This window comes from Daktulosphaira vitifoliae, unplaced genomic scaffold (genome assembly GCF_025091365.1).
Source record: "Daktulosphaira vitifoliae isolate Bord-2020 unplaced genomic scaffold, ASM2509136v1 Scaffold_5, whole genome shotgun sequence".
Taxonomy (NCBI): Eukaryota; Metazoa; Arthropoda; class Insecta; order Hemiptera; family Phylloxeridae; genus Daktulosphaira; species Daktulosphaira vitifoliae.
In genome coordinates, this window is record NW_026099576.1 from 17,371,139 (window position 1) to 17,383,997 (window position 12,859).

General features: G+C 34.9%; 1 protein-coding gene across 3 annotated transcripts in view; it reads left to right on the plus strand.

Annotated features, from left to right (window-relative positions):
* LOC126906526 (nucleolysin TIAR-like) overlaps positions 1–12,859 on the plus strand; it is a 175,894-nt gene that overhangs the window by 110,641 nt on the left and 52,394 nt on the right. The gene's annotated exons all lie outside the window — the stretch shown is intronic.

Consider the following 12,859-nt stretch of genomic DNA (forward strand, 5'->3'; position numbering starts at 1 on the left):
CGGTTTAATTGTCGTGCCATCTGTTTGGTCACCGACCGCCGGAGCGTAAACTCACATACTCAGGTCCCTCGAGCACCAGGTGAGGTCACACTCCACGTGCGCCTATATTTCAATAAAATTGTTCGGGCTCGTTCAAAAGACGCCCATGGCCGTTAAATTAAGCGTATGACTTTCAAGCGAATGCTCGTCCAATGTGTTATTTTCGTGTGACTGCTGGACAAGTATTTTTGACAGTTTATATTTTTTCGGTTTCAAATCATTCAAAATACTGTAAATCATTTGTTGACGGTTTTTTCCTAAAAACAATCAGTCAATTCTCGGGTATAAATACCTTTGACTTTACACGATAAAGTCGAATATCATATGGATGTCTAGACATTTAATAATTGGATTTATTCGAAACCTCCTTAAGGAGTTTACGCGAAATATATAAGTCAAACGATTTTTTATTTCTTGACGGACTTTAATACAAAAACTAGTGGCTGTCGCGATTAACTAAAGACTAATCACGACGATCGTTTGCGTGGTATTACACGATAATACCTCGAAGAAGACTTTGGCCGTGTAAACATTTCATTATGCACATAACACAGTTTAAAAGAGTTCCGGTAAGAAGCTTAGGTGTATATATAGTTGAGCATGGACGAGTTGATGTAACCAGTAGTTTTCTAATGTCTTACTGTATACGTACACACACACACACACACACTGGTATTCTGACGCAGAGCCCTTTTGAATCCTCAAAGGAACAGAGTATAATATCAACAGGCCTTTTTACACGCGTCGCCACAACTTTTTCACCGGTGAAGTTTTGGATGGGCATAAGGGACGGACGAGGTTTCATTGGACATTTACATTATATTATTAAAAGAGGGAAACCCGCCGAGTGGTTACATTTCGCCGGGAAAAAGGAAAAATTATCTTTTAACTAATTCACGACGTGGGGACCGTATAACAAAACAACAGCGTTTTCCGTCGACAGTATGACATCCATTATAAGTAATGAATACATAAACTCGTGAAAAACGCGCTAATAACTTCAGCCGAAAAACTTCTCGTGATAATAATATATTCAATTAAGAAATACTATTATTGTCGGTAAAAAGTTCAGCAGTTTTTACCCGGCTACAAGAAGTATAATCTTAACTGGTTTTAGCGTCGCAGTTAAAAATTCAAAAGAAATAAAATAAAAACCCCAGTGATCGGTGCGGCTTTTTCTTCGGTTATTATTATTTCGGTTTTTTGTTTATTATGTTTTCCGAAGAAGCTATTCACCACAAGGAATAATGCTCAAACGATTCCGGCGTGCAATATAAATGCTAAGCAGACGGATTTGGCCGAAAGAAAAAAGGCTCGTGGCCGGGTTTCGCATGATTGTATCGTTATTGCGGTTATTACGACGGCGATTAGTTTTATTGTGCCGCTAAACGGTATTTTAAGTACATTTCTCGTGGTGTCTGAACGGCAAATTACTTTGGTTTCCCATCAAACAAACCAACCGAAACAATACACTTAGGGCCTCGTTGATCATTACAACGATCGCACAACGTTGACATCGGCTCGGCAAAACGTCAGCAAAGTTACTGCCGTTTGACGTTATTATTATCCCAACGACGGCATTTTTACCACGCCATTTCCTATTGCCCGACCGTTTTCGAATAGCAAATGAATTATTGGAAACTACATCGTACCCAAAATCTTATGCGTTCCCTCCACTCTGACTGCCGTGTATTGTTATGTTTGGTTTTCCATCGCAATTCCGGTCGTTTACTAGTCACCCCGAAGGCCAATTGTCTGGCACTTAACGCCCATTAATAACCATTTCTTGCGGAGGTGAATCGTCACGATTTGTTTAATAGGTCGCCCGACTTTACAGTGGTAATAGAAAATAATAAATTAAGCGAACCCCATATACACCGATACAATCGATTGCATTTTTTACCGTGTGCATTTTGAGTACTAGAATCGGCTTTATCTGAACGATGTTTACCATAATTTGTCTCGAGCTCCGTTCGACTCATTTGTACACGGCAATTTAACCGATATAGTTATGCGAACATTTTTCTTTAACCGATTTAACATTTTTGTTTATTTAATTTCGTCTTTTTTATACGGCCCTCGTCTTTACGGCAACGGCACGTGACCAAAATACAGATTGTCGCTCGACATTTTTTTTTTCCATAATAATAATAATAATAATAATACAACAACCATCCACTTCCGTTCGATAATACTGTGCGTATAGCCATCGACTAATCTGATTAAGTCGTTCAATCGTATTCCGTTCCAATCGCTAAGCTTAGCAATCCGCAGAAACCAAAATTAATCAGAATGATTAGACTCGCTGATAACGCTGTACCGATACCGACTTAAAAGTGGCTTTACCTGATCTACGCGTGTACACAAAACATTCAGCTCCTTGTAGGGGGGATGTGTTGTAATAACGTTATGTACAGCCAACGTCGGCAAAGGAGCCGAAAAGTGGGTCGGTTCCCCGGGGTATACACAGCGGTGACGGCCCGACCGTGTGCAGCATACCTTCATCCTTCAGCGCTCTCATCATCATTCATAATATCGTTTTGGACCGAGAAATTATCGCTCGGGTAGGCGCATAAGACCGGTTTTGCATACGAAATGGTACAGCTCTGCCCCTCTCCCATCGCTTGATCCACCGGACCGGGAAAACCCATCACGTCTGTTTTTCGCCGTACAGTTTTATTATTTTATCTCGTTAGAATTTCTTTCCCCGAGTTAGACCCTTACTTACTTTTTACTTGGCTTCTTTATATTTTTATTTATTCTACACGCTTTATTTAATTACACATCGTATGCAGCACTCGTGTCGATTTTTATTTTTTGCCATGTCGTTTTTCCCTTTGCTGTATTTCAAAAATAGTATCGTTATTGAATTTATTTTTTATCGCCGATAACACTACAAGTATATTTAAGAAGCGCGTAGAATTTTATTTTTATACTCATCGCATACATAAATATCTACTAAAAAAATAATTAAACACATAGGCGCATTGTTGAATATCCTAATGTGATTGCTTTAACAATAATTTTAAATTATCAATTAACTAGATAACATTTGATTTTATTAAAACTTAATTAAAAAGTTATTCTTTAATTATCCTTAGATTTTATTTTTAACTATAAAAATAAATGTTTTTCTTTAGTTGTTCAATGTTTAACTTTAGTTTTACTCACAGTAATAGTTAATTACTATTTTTTAACTGTTCTTTATTAACAAGAAGCTTTTGGATAAATTAAATGGATAATGATATAAACAATTAACCTGAAGGAAAGTTTAAATACATTAAAACCGTACAGAAGTACATTTGTTAAAATCGTTTTTAACTAGATCTTTGCAAAACGGATTGGAATAAGATAACACGAACAAAAATTGCGATAAAATTAAAAACATATAGAACGATCGACTTTGGGTAAAACAATTACTTTTTCAGAAATCGATGATGATTTAATTTTTGAAAAGAGACAAATTATTTGATTTAGAAAACTCCTAATATCATGCAGTCAAATAATTTTCACAACTTCGAGGATAAAAAAAATTATCACTAATTCTTTCAGTCGGAACCCTTATTTTTGATTTGATATCATAGACAAAAAAAATGTTCTTATTATTAATGTCATAAAATTAGTAGATAAAATTTAAAAAACCATAGCGCTTAATTTATATACTAGTATAATGAACAAAATGTACACTGTTCTTTGGAGTACAGTTATAATCATGTTTTCTTTTTTTTGAACGTTTAAACAGAAAAAAAAGGAGTTAATTAACGTAAAGAAATAATCAATTGATGTTGGTTTTAATAAACTTCCCCTCGAAAAATAACAGTGAATACCGTGACGTTTCAGACACTCATAATAATGCTAATAATAATATTGTGTTAAACCATTATCGAGGGTTATTAACCGGATGAGCAGCACACCAGTAAAAATGGATGGAGAAATTACCAAGTCGAACAAAAACATGATCCGTTGACATTTGGCGACACGGTGCAATGTTCGACTAGATCGAATTGGAGCGCTTTTCAATTTAAATTGAAAATTCCTCGGATAGGACGATAATAGTTAGACGGAAGAGTAATATATTTACTACGGGTATTATTAAAACGCGCAGGTAATCAGCTGCCCCCGTACAAGAAGCGTCGGAGGTCAAAAAAGTGGTTGGTGATGGCGACGACGAACATCTGTTTCTGTCGTACAGTTTTAAGAGAACAATAATAATACAGTCAGCTACATACACCTGGAAGTGACCGGAATTGCCGTACGAGTTATTCCTCTCCCGTTTTTCGTTACTAAACAGTTTTTTTTTTTGTTTTCACGACACCGATGTCGTCGAATTTTCCCAGGGGAAAGCGCGTTGAAGAACGATGACATCGCTATCGGAGCCTACAGGAAAGGTTAATTTTCAACGTTGTTTTTTTACGTTCATAGTAATTATTATTTTGGCTAATGAAAGGTCACTAGTGTCGGCGCCACGCCCGTTGGTGGTCGTCACGCGTTATCATCGTGCTAATACAGCGTTATGATTACACGATAATTATCTGTTGTAAAATGCAACGTTTTTTGCGTTTATAATAAATTAATGACGTTACTACAAATAATGAAAACGGCGTAGTAATTTATTATAAAGTATTTTTTTGGGACGCAATGGCAACACGTGCGGTACACGCGCGCCTACATTGACGCGCAAAACAATTATTGTTCAGACGGGAACGTGGAAAATGTTGAACGCCTAAATTCTCATTTTTCGTTTGACCTTCGATTCACGTGCGACGTTGTCGACTACGGAGCAACAGCAGCAGGGCGATGGTCGGGACAGCTGCATTTACCGTGCAGCACCCCAAACGATTGTTGTTAGGAGGTCATTGCACCGGCACATAATACGCAGTGGTTGTTCTACGGCTTAGACGTTGCCGATTTCCTCCCCAAATCCGACAAAAGGGGGAAGTCGCGAATTACGGCCCGTTCTTTGTCTCCCGTGTTTTTTTATTTTACAGACACCCCGAGCCGACAACGGGCTGCGATGGCTCCTAATCAACGAAAGCAAATAACGATGCTCGATCGAACAGAGTTTCGTACCGCGGCCTGCGCTCGTGGAATTCGGCAGAGTCGTCTGTGGGACAACGTCGACCGGTCGGTAGGGACAATGTCCTCTTTGAGCCGCGTACGCGAACGACACGTGCAGCGGCGGTACGAGTAGTAACTTCGCTGTCGTTGTGTGCGTCGTGTCGAGTCTAGAGAGTAAAACACACCTGGTGTTTGATTTCTGTCTAACCGCAAACGAACAGGCGTCTCGTCCTATTGTGCCGAGTTATTGCGTTAGGCTTGCGCGACAAACCGCCGGCTGCAGTGAGCTACACACACACGCACACACATTGTGTAGACAAACGGTTCTCGCGTCTTATGGATTTTAAGAACTGGGCCAGACTATCAATCCGAACGGGTGCGTTTTGAATGTAACAGACAACTGCATTCGAATCGAACGTCGTTTGGACGCATTCCACTTTTTGTCATCGATCGTTTTTTACAAAAGAGATATTAACTGGAATTATTCATCTGAGCGACGTTGTCTGTTTGTCGACCGAGTGCCGTTGTCAGTTCGATTAATTAATATGTATATCTACAATGGCTCGATTTTCCGAAAGAGTAATAAATATTTAATGAGATTTAATTATTCTCACAAATACCGGTCGGCGCAAAATATTTAATATATATTTTTAACATGTTCGGCGATAGAAATTTGTTATTACTGAACGATTCCAACTAGATTAAATACTTTTATCGACGAGGTGTTTAGTAAAACACCATTTGCCTATTTTTGTAAATTAATCCGCTAGTGTAACGGCAGCTAATTATTAAAACGAATGGATTTTACATGTTACACGGTATATATTGATATATGTGAAACACATAAAGCTCTGCTAATGCACCGTCATAAATAAAAATCACCATAGTGCGCGACGTGTAAAAAAAATACACATATACATAAACCGCATGTATATTATACATTTCATAGGTTCGTAAATTTTTCTCTGCCGGGTTTGGCATACTCGACTTCCTTTTCCTAAGCCATAAAGGGCCAAACGATGCAAGTGGATACACCAAAAGTGCCGTTATATATATATATACAATATGTACATTATACAGTGCCATTACTCATCGTTCGCCGGTGGTTACTCGTCCGGTATGACATTTTGTGGCAAAAATGACGGGTGGCGTTTATTTTCAATTGTTCGACATATACTAACTGTGCTTAACAAAAAAAAAAAAAAAAAGAGTTCCTCTCTACGTCCGTTTTGCATACGGAAACACAATTCATATTATTTTATTACGCGCTCGAGTACAATAAATGTTACGGGATAACAGCTACCACACGATTGAACCCCAGCGATTAAATCTTGATTTTTATCCGCACAAATAATAAATTGCTCGCGTATTAATTCGAAGTCTATTAATTTTTGTTTATAACTACTGATCGCAAACAGCATATTTTGAATGTAAAACGTGACATTTTTAAAAGACTCTCTGTCATTGTGCGACAATGAAATATATCAGTGTGGTGGGGTAGAGGTTTACAAGAGACGAATGAGAGTCGACAAGAAAATGAGAGAACACGTGATACAAAAACCGGCGCCACCGCCACACACATACACGCACAGCGCAACAGTGTAAAGTTTGTTGCATACTGTAACGGTTTAAAGGCGCATTTAAAAAAAATGAAATAAAAAATACTTACTTCTAATAAATAATACACTGCAGTGATAGAATCTAGTGTCCGTTCTCATTGAAATCCAATTTACCATCTACATATTAATACGGATAAATATATATTTAAAATAAGTGAAACGACAGAAACATGACGTCGGCTGCAATGGGTCGGAGATAATTAATGTAATTCATTTGGCGGAAACCCGTTAAATTTATCGGTGTACGTGAGCGTGCAAAATGCCTTTTGATCGTTCGGTAACGACGAGAAGAAGAGTGCTGGCGTAGGCGTTGTTTAAGACGGGGAAGAGGAGAACACCGACAGTTTTTACTAATATGCGTTTCATTGTCAATGATTTATAACCACCACGGTTTATACGTTATAGGTACACTTCGGTTAGGATACATTCCCCGCATTGCATTAGAGTTTACACACACACACACAAACGTTTCAGCTAAAAAAAGTTATTCTATTTATTTATAATTCTTTATTACATTATTCATGCAAATTTTACACAAAACCCTTTTCAAACGTTGTGCATGCCGCTCGACGTTATTCCGTCCTATTTTCTATACTGCACTATAATTTTAATAAACCAACTAAAATTACAGTTTTTGACATTATACAGAACAGTGTAGCTTCATAAAATAATCAAAGCGTATTCACTGTGATATTCTGTTGCTAATTTAGTGCGCTACATACAGCAGTCGTATTTGACTGAAAACGTTTGAAATATATATTTCCATACAGCAAAAAGCGCAGACAATTAACCAGTATGATATGCAAAATGGTGTGATGAGAGAGTAACATCCCAACCAAGCAGGTTAAAAATCAATTTCCATTGAATATTTCAATCTTTAAAAGCATTTCCCTTCTTTTGACCAACTCACATTGATACATATTTCTTAAGCACTTACAAAAGTGACTGTTCCCATTTTCCTAAAAAAATTATTACAGTGTTTTTACAAATCACATTATTACATTTAGATTATTTAAAAATTCCGTTAAATAGATGAAATATTGAATTGAATGGTTAATCATTTATGTCTAGTATCAAGATCAACAAAGATTAAAGTTAATAACACATAGATGTAGAGTGATTTATCCTAACCAAAATAAAAATTCTCAGTATTATTTTTATTTTCTGATTAATTATTGTGTATATATATATTAAGTAGTTTATGTGTTATAGTATTGGAATACATCATTTTATCGCTGAACAACATAATTCATTTGCAGATATGAATAAAAAATAGTTTTCAGATATTTATTTTTTTTTGGTTTTAATGCAACCAAAGGTTGAAAACATTTGATCGAATCCAAAGTACACAAAGTGATTAAGTGTGAAATAAAGTGTTAAATTACAAGAAATCATTATATTTTTAATTTGGAAGTTTCAAATATGAATTTCAATATATAGGATATTAGAAGATATTATAATTTAGTGTTGTCGCAAGATAGAAATCATTGAATTTAGATGATGTAATTACTTCAATTTATGTTCTTAGATTATAAGCCTTTAAATAAAATAATCATTGTCAATTTAAATACAATATTTTATCCAGTTGATTCATATCTACTTTGTCGAACAATAAAAATCGATACGGAATTACTATAGCAACAAAAAAACAACGTGCATTTTGTGAAACTAAATTTAAGTTAGATAAAGTCCGTTCAAGTAGGTTTTAACTCGCTGTTGGCGGTCCACAATAAAGTATAAATCTGGACATTATATAAACTCTAGAGTAAAGTCAGTGGTAGAGGCAAATAATGTACAATGGGTGTAGGGGAGTGGACAAATCCTTGATGTAGGGAGCATGGCAATGTTCCACCCCCGAAGTGATTGGTTGGCTGTCGTTTACCAACAGTTGGCCAAGTGCCTAGTAAAACCCATCATAAAATATTCTGATTTTCGTGCAATGGCAAAATAAAATATGCATACATATTAATATATATATATATATATTGTGCTTATGATATTTTAAAATTCTTCCACATGATTAACTACCGTGAATTGATTTGCAGAATTCTCAGACTTATAACGATAACGCTGAGAAAATTCAATAGGTATTGCCATTAAAGCAAACATGTATTTGCTCTTATAGGCCTCTGAAAAACGGCAGCGCAAAATTGAATAAACTACTAGGAAAAATAATAAGAAAATAATTTACTTTTTAAAATTATCTTTTACTCGTGTATAACCTATTAACCGAAAATCATATTGACTTTAAAACTAATAATCTATTTACGTCTACAACTTAAAATAAATAAAAATACACGTTTAAAATTGTATTCAACCGGGATTTTTTATTGAGTGCACTAAAGTTAGTGTCAACAATCACGATGAAAAGCAAATGAATCAACATAAATATTTTTAACGCATCAAAGTGTTCGTTGTTTTGCTACGTAGAGCTCTCATAGTCGGAGAAAATAACTTCACTTGACCTATTAAATTTGTAAAACATATACATATGTATATCGTATAATAGGTTAAAATTTATGAACCGCTCTAATTGCAATTACTAATGGCGAGCTTAGTAGGTGCACGTTAAAGGTAGAGAAATATAACCCATTGGTATTCTTTTTCCAGCAGAATAAAAAAACTACCGTTTCTCGTGGGATTAAAAAAAAAGTCTAGTGTTTGAACCGGACGTAAAGTAAACTGTATTACGATGTGATTGTGGGTGTGTAAGGTACAAATTTATTGTTTATAAACTTAAGCGGCCGATTTGCAGGGCGTTATAATCAGCCCGCATTGCGGTAAACACTTTGTTAGTAAACTGAACCGGACCAGAGGTCGCAATGGCGGCCGCGTAGCGTTACAGTAACCAACTATCTGTGTTATTAAAACGATCACCCATCGTATACTCTTTACTGGCGGTGTGCTATCATCTCGATGGCCCCTCTACCCAATTTCACTGGGCCGTGACACGTGAGATTCGCAATCTTTGGAAAACACAGTGTCCGAAAAACACATTACGAGACACATTTTGGTCTTAACAGACTTTTGTGTACACAGGACTATTTACTTTGTTTGGACAAGTTGAGAAGTTGTTTGAAAAGTCCTCTTCACATATTTTATTCCTACCGCCGTCAGTAGTGTTCGACGGTCCGTGTAATTAACATTTTTTCTTCGTGTTTATGTTTGCAATTTTAATTGCGAATTATGGTCCGTTTCACGCCTTTTCTGTTGGTAGAGCATTCAGTAAAAATTTCTTAGTGGACCATATAGGTTGATATCCTGAAGCGACCATAAAGGGTGGTAATGACTACGAGTGTGGTTATTATAAAGGTAAAAAGTAGACACAGCGTGTATTGTGAGGAGAAGGACTGGAGATAGGGAACAAAAAAAATACCATTATTGCATCAAGGGCCAGCCAAATGTGTTCGGGGAGTTGAGTGCTTCGACCTAAACCCTTTTACGAAAAAAACCACCCCTTCTTTATAACCATCGTAACCCCTGACTATAAATTGTTAAAATGAATTAAATATAAATATATACGGGGTTGAGCCATTTTTTTGCGTTTTTCTTTTTATTGTTGACGATGTGAGACAATTTTAGTACAACATAAATATAGTACAAATTGTATGCATTATGAACTATACTGTTTGAATAAAAATATGCTTTCCATTTCTATGATAATATAAAAAAAAAAAAGGTAAATTTTAAAGATTGGTTAATTATCTGTAAGAAATAAAATATTAATAATAATAAAACATTCAAATGCATTGCCAGAGTTCGTTGCATTAAAAGTTCTTAAAGTTTTAATAATTTCTCTAGTTAATGTCCTTCGAGTTTGTGTTGGAGAAACTGTCATTAAGAAAAATGAAATTCTTTATGAAAAATATAATTGCAGTAGATAATGATTTTGAACGATATAATAAATCATCACTATAGACGTTTATAAGAAAATTGTTCGGTACTACTAAAGTTGTAAAGGTCACGCGATAAAATATAGTAATTATATTATCAGATGTAAACTTAATTAAATACCATTAAACTTCAACCTGTGGTCATTCAAATATTTATTATTATAATCGTTAAGCTACAACAAAATTAATCCCTTTGCGTTTAACAAATAAAATTATACCGGAAATTCATGACAAAAAATAACATATTATACGATAACAAGAATTTAATAATATATTAATAACTGTGTAGCATAATGAGAACGCTATTGTATTCAAAGTAATCACATAGATCTAAAGAGCACAATAAAACTATTTGTTGCGACCTATTAAAGTTTAATTTCATTTTGAATTATATTTTCTATTTTAATAGAAGTTTTTAATTTCCAGTCCGAGATGAAAGAATTCATTAAAAACAAAGAAAAAATGTTGGCACATAATTTCATAATAAGAACATTTCGTTTTTTGTAGAATAAAGTATTTATCAACTTTCCGCCACTAAAATTATTCACTACATTTATTTAATGCTCGGAAAACATTATGTAGTGTTTTATTTTCAGAGTTTACTCGAATGAGACACAGTAAAATGTTTAATTACAAACAACTTTTTTTATTTAATTCGCCGAGGAAATTAAATTAAAAATATGGATTTATAATACCATTAAGCATGAATGGACGGAATTATCGTTTTTGTACTTATCTCTGTCGTCTGAGGACGTGCACTTAAATAAATCGGCATAAAATAAATATTAACTCAAAGATTTCATGATATAAACGATACTTAATGCAAAACAAAAAAATGTACGCAGTACGCTCAGTTAATGAGTAAGGGAAGTAGATCATTGCTCGGTTTAAAGAAAATATACAGTAGCAAAGTGACAGCTAAATGAACAGAAGACGGTAGGTCTACTAAGGGTCAAAAAGGAATGCGATACAGCCAAAGAGAGATGTTCAAAGTTATGACAAAAAAGGATTTCTAGAGAGATAATATTGTAATGGGATCCTGTAACAGTAATAATAACAATAATAATACTTTGAAAGGCCTGTTAGAGATTAAATTTCACACAGCGCAACTGCAGCGTCACCCAGATAAATGATTACTTAAACGAACACTATTTTGTTGCCGTCACGTTATTTTTTTCTCAAGACTACCACAGTGCAATAATATTTTATCTATTATCGTGGCCTTTTACAGTTAGCAGTTGCTCATCACTCAATATTTTCCCACCTCTTAGAATCGCTATCACAAAAGTAAGGGTCCATAGGAAAATAGTGTAAAAGGTAAGCCCGTTAGAGAGCATCGTTTCGGTAGGACAGAGTAAATTCAATTTCCTTGAAACCCGTCAAGAGGTATTCAAATGTGCTAAAATTCTAAGACTGGATTTGATACCTCATCGTATTGGTGAATTTAACCCGAACTTAAATTTAATTTTCTGTCGTGCCACTGTAAGCTGTTTGGCTTTTTACTGCTCCTAAAATAACTAGTATTGTAGNCACGCTTTGGCTGAACAGCACTTTAAATCTTACGAAGACGTAGAAAAATGGCTATCGGAATGGTTTGCTGCGAAAGAAGAAAAATTTTTTTGGAAAGGTATCCATAACTTGCCATTAAGATGGGAGAAATGTATAAATTCAAATGGTAATTATTTTGAATAAACGCTTTTTGTATTTCTATTTAAAATGCTGTGTTTTTATTTTTTTAAAAATCCCCATTATTAAGTTATACACCTGGTACATACTGTTGTACGCGTCACGCGTGACGTGATCGTTTCCCTCATATTCCTTAAAAAATTATTATCTGGCGTATTACCGCGGTAATATAGATATTTATCTAAACATAAAAACTGTATATCAAGTATAAAAGTCAATATTATAATACAAAAACAAAAAAACAACTGTTATTTTTCTTTATTACTAGTAAAAATATAACGGCCGGACGGGAAAAGAAAGTTAGAGGACAGTAATTGAAAAATCGTTTTCCAATGGGAACGATGAATAAGTATTTTTCGTTTTATCTGACGTTAAAGGAAAACGTTCTTGAAAATACACACACATATATACGCAACTATAGTTCAGAAGGGTGGAGACGGTAAAAGACGAAGTCAGCTTCAGTTATTGCCGGTTGATTACTGCAGCAGTGAAAGTTTTCCTAAGCGGATTGCTTTTTTTTTTTTTTGTTAAGTTTATTTTTTATTATTTCTTTTTTTTTTTTTT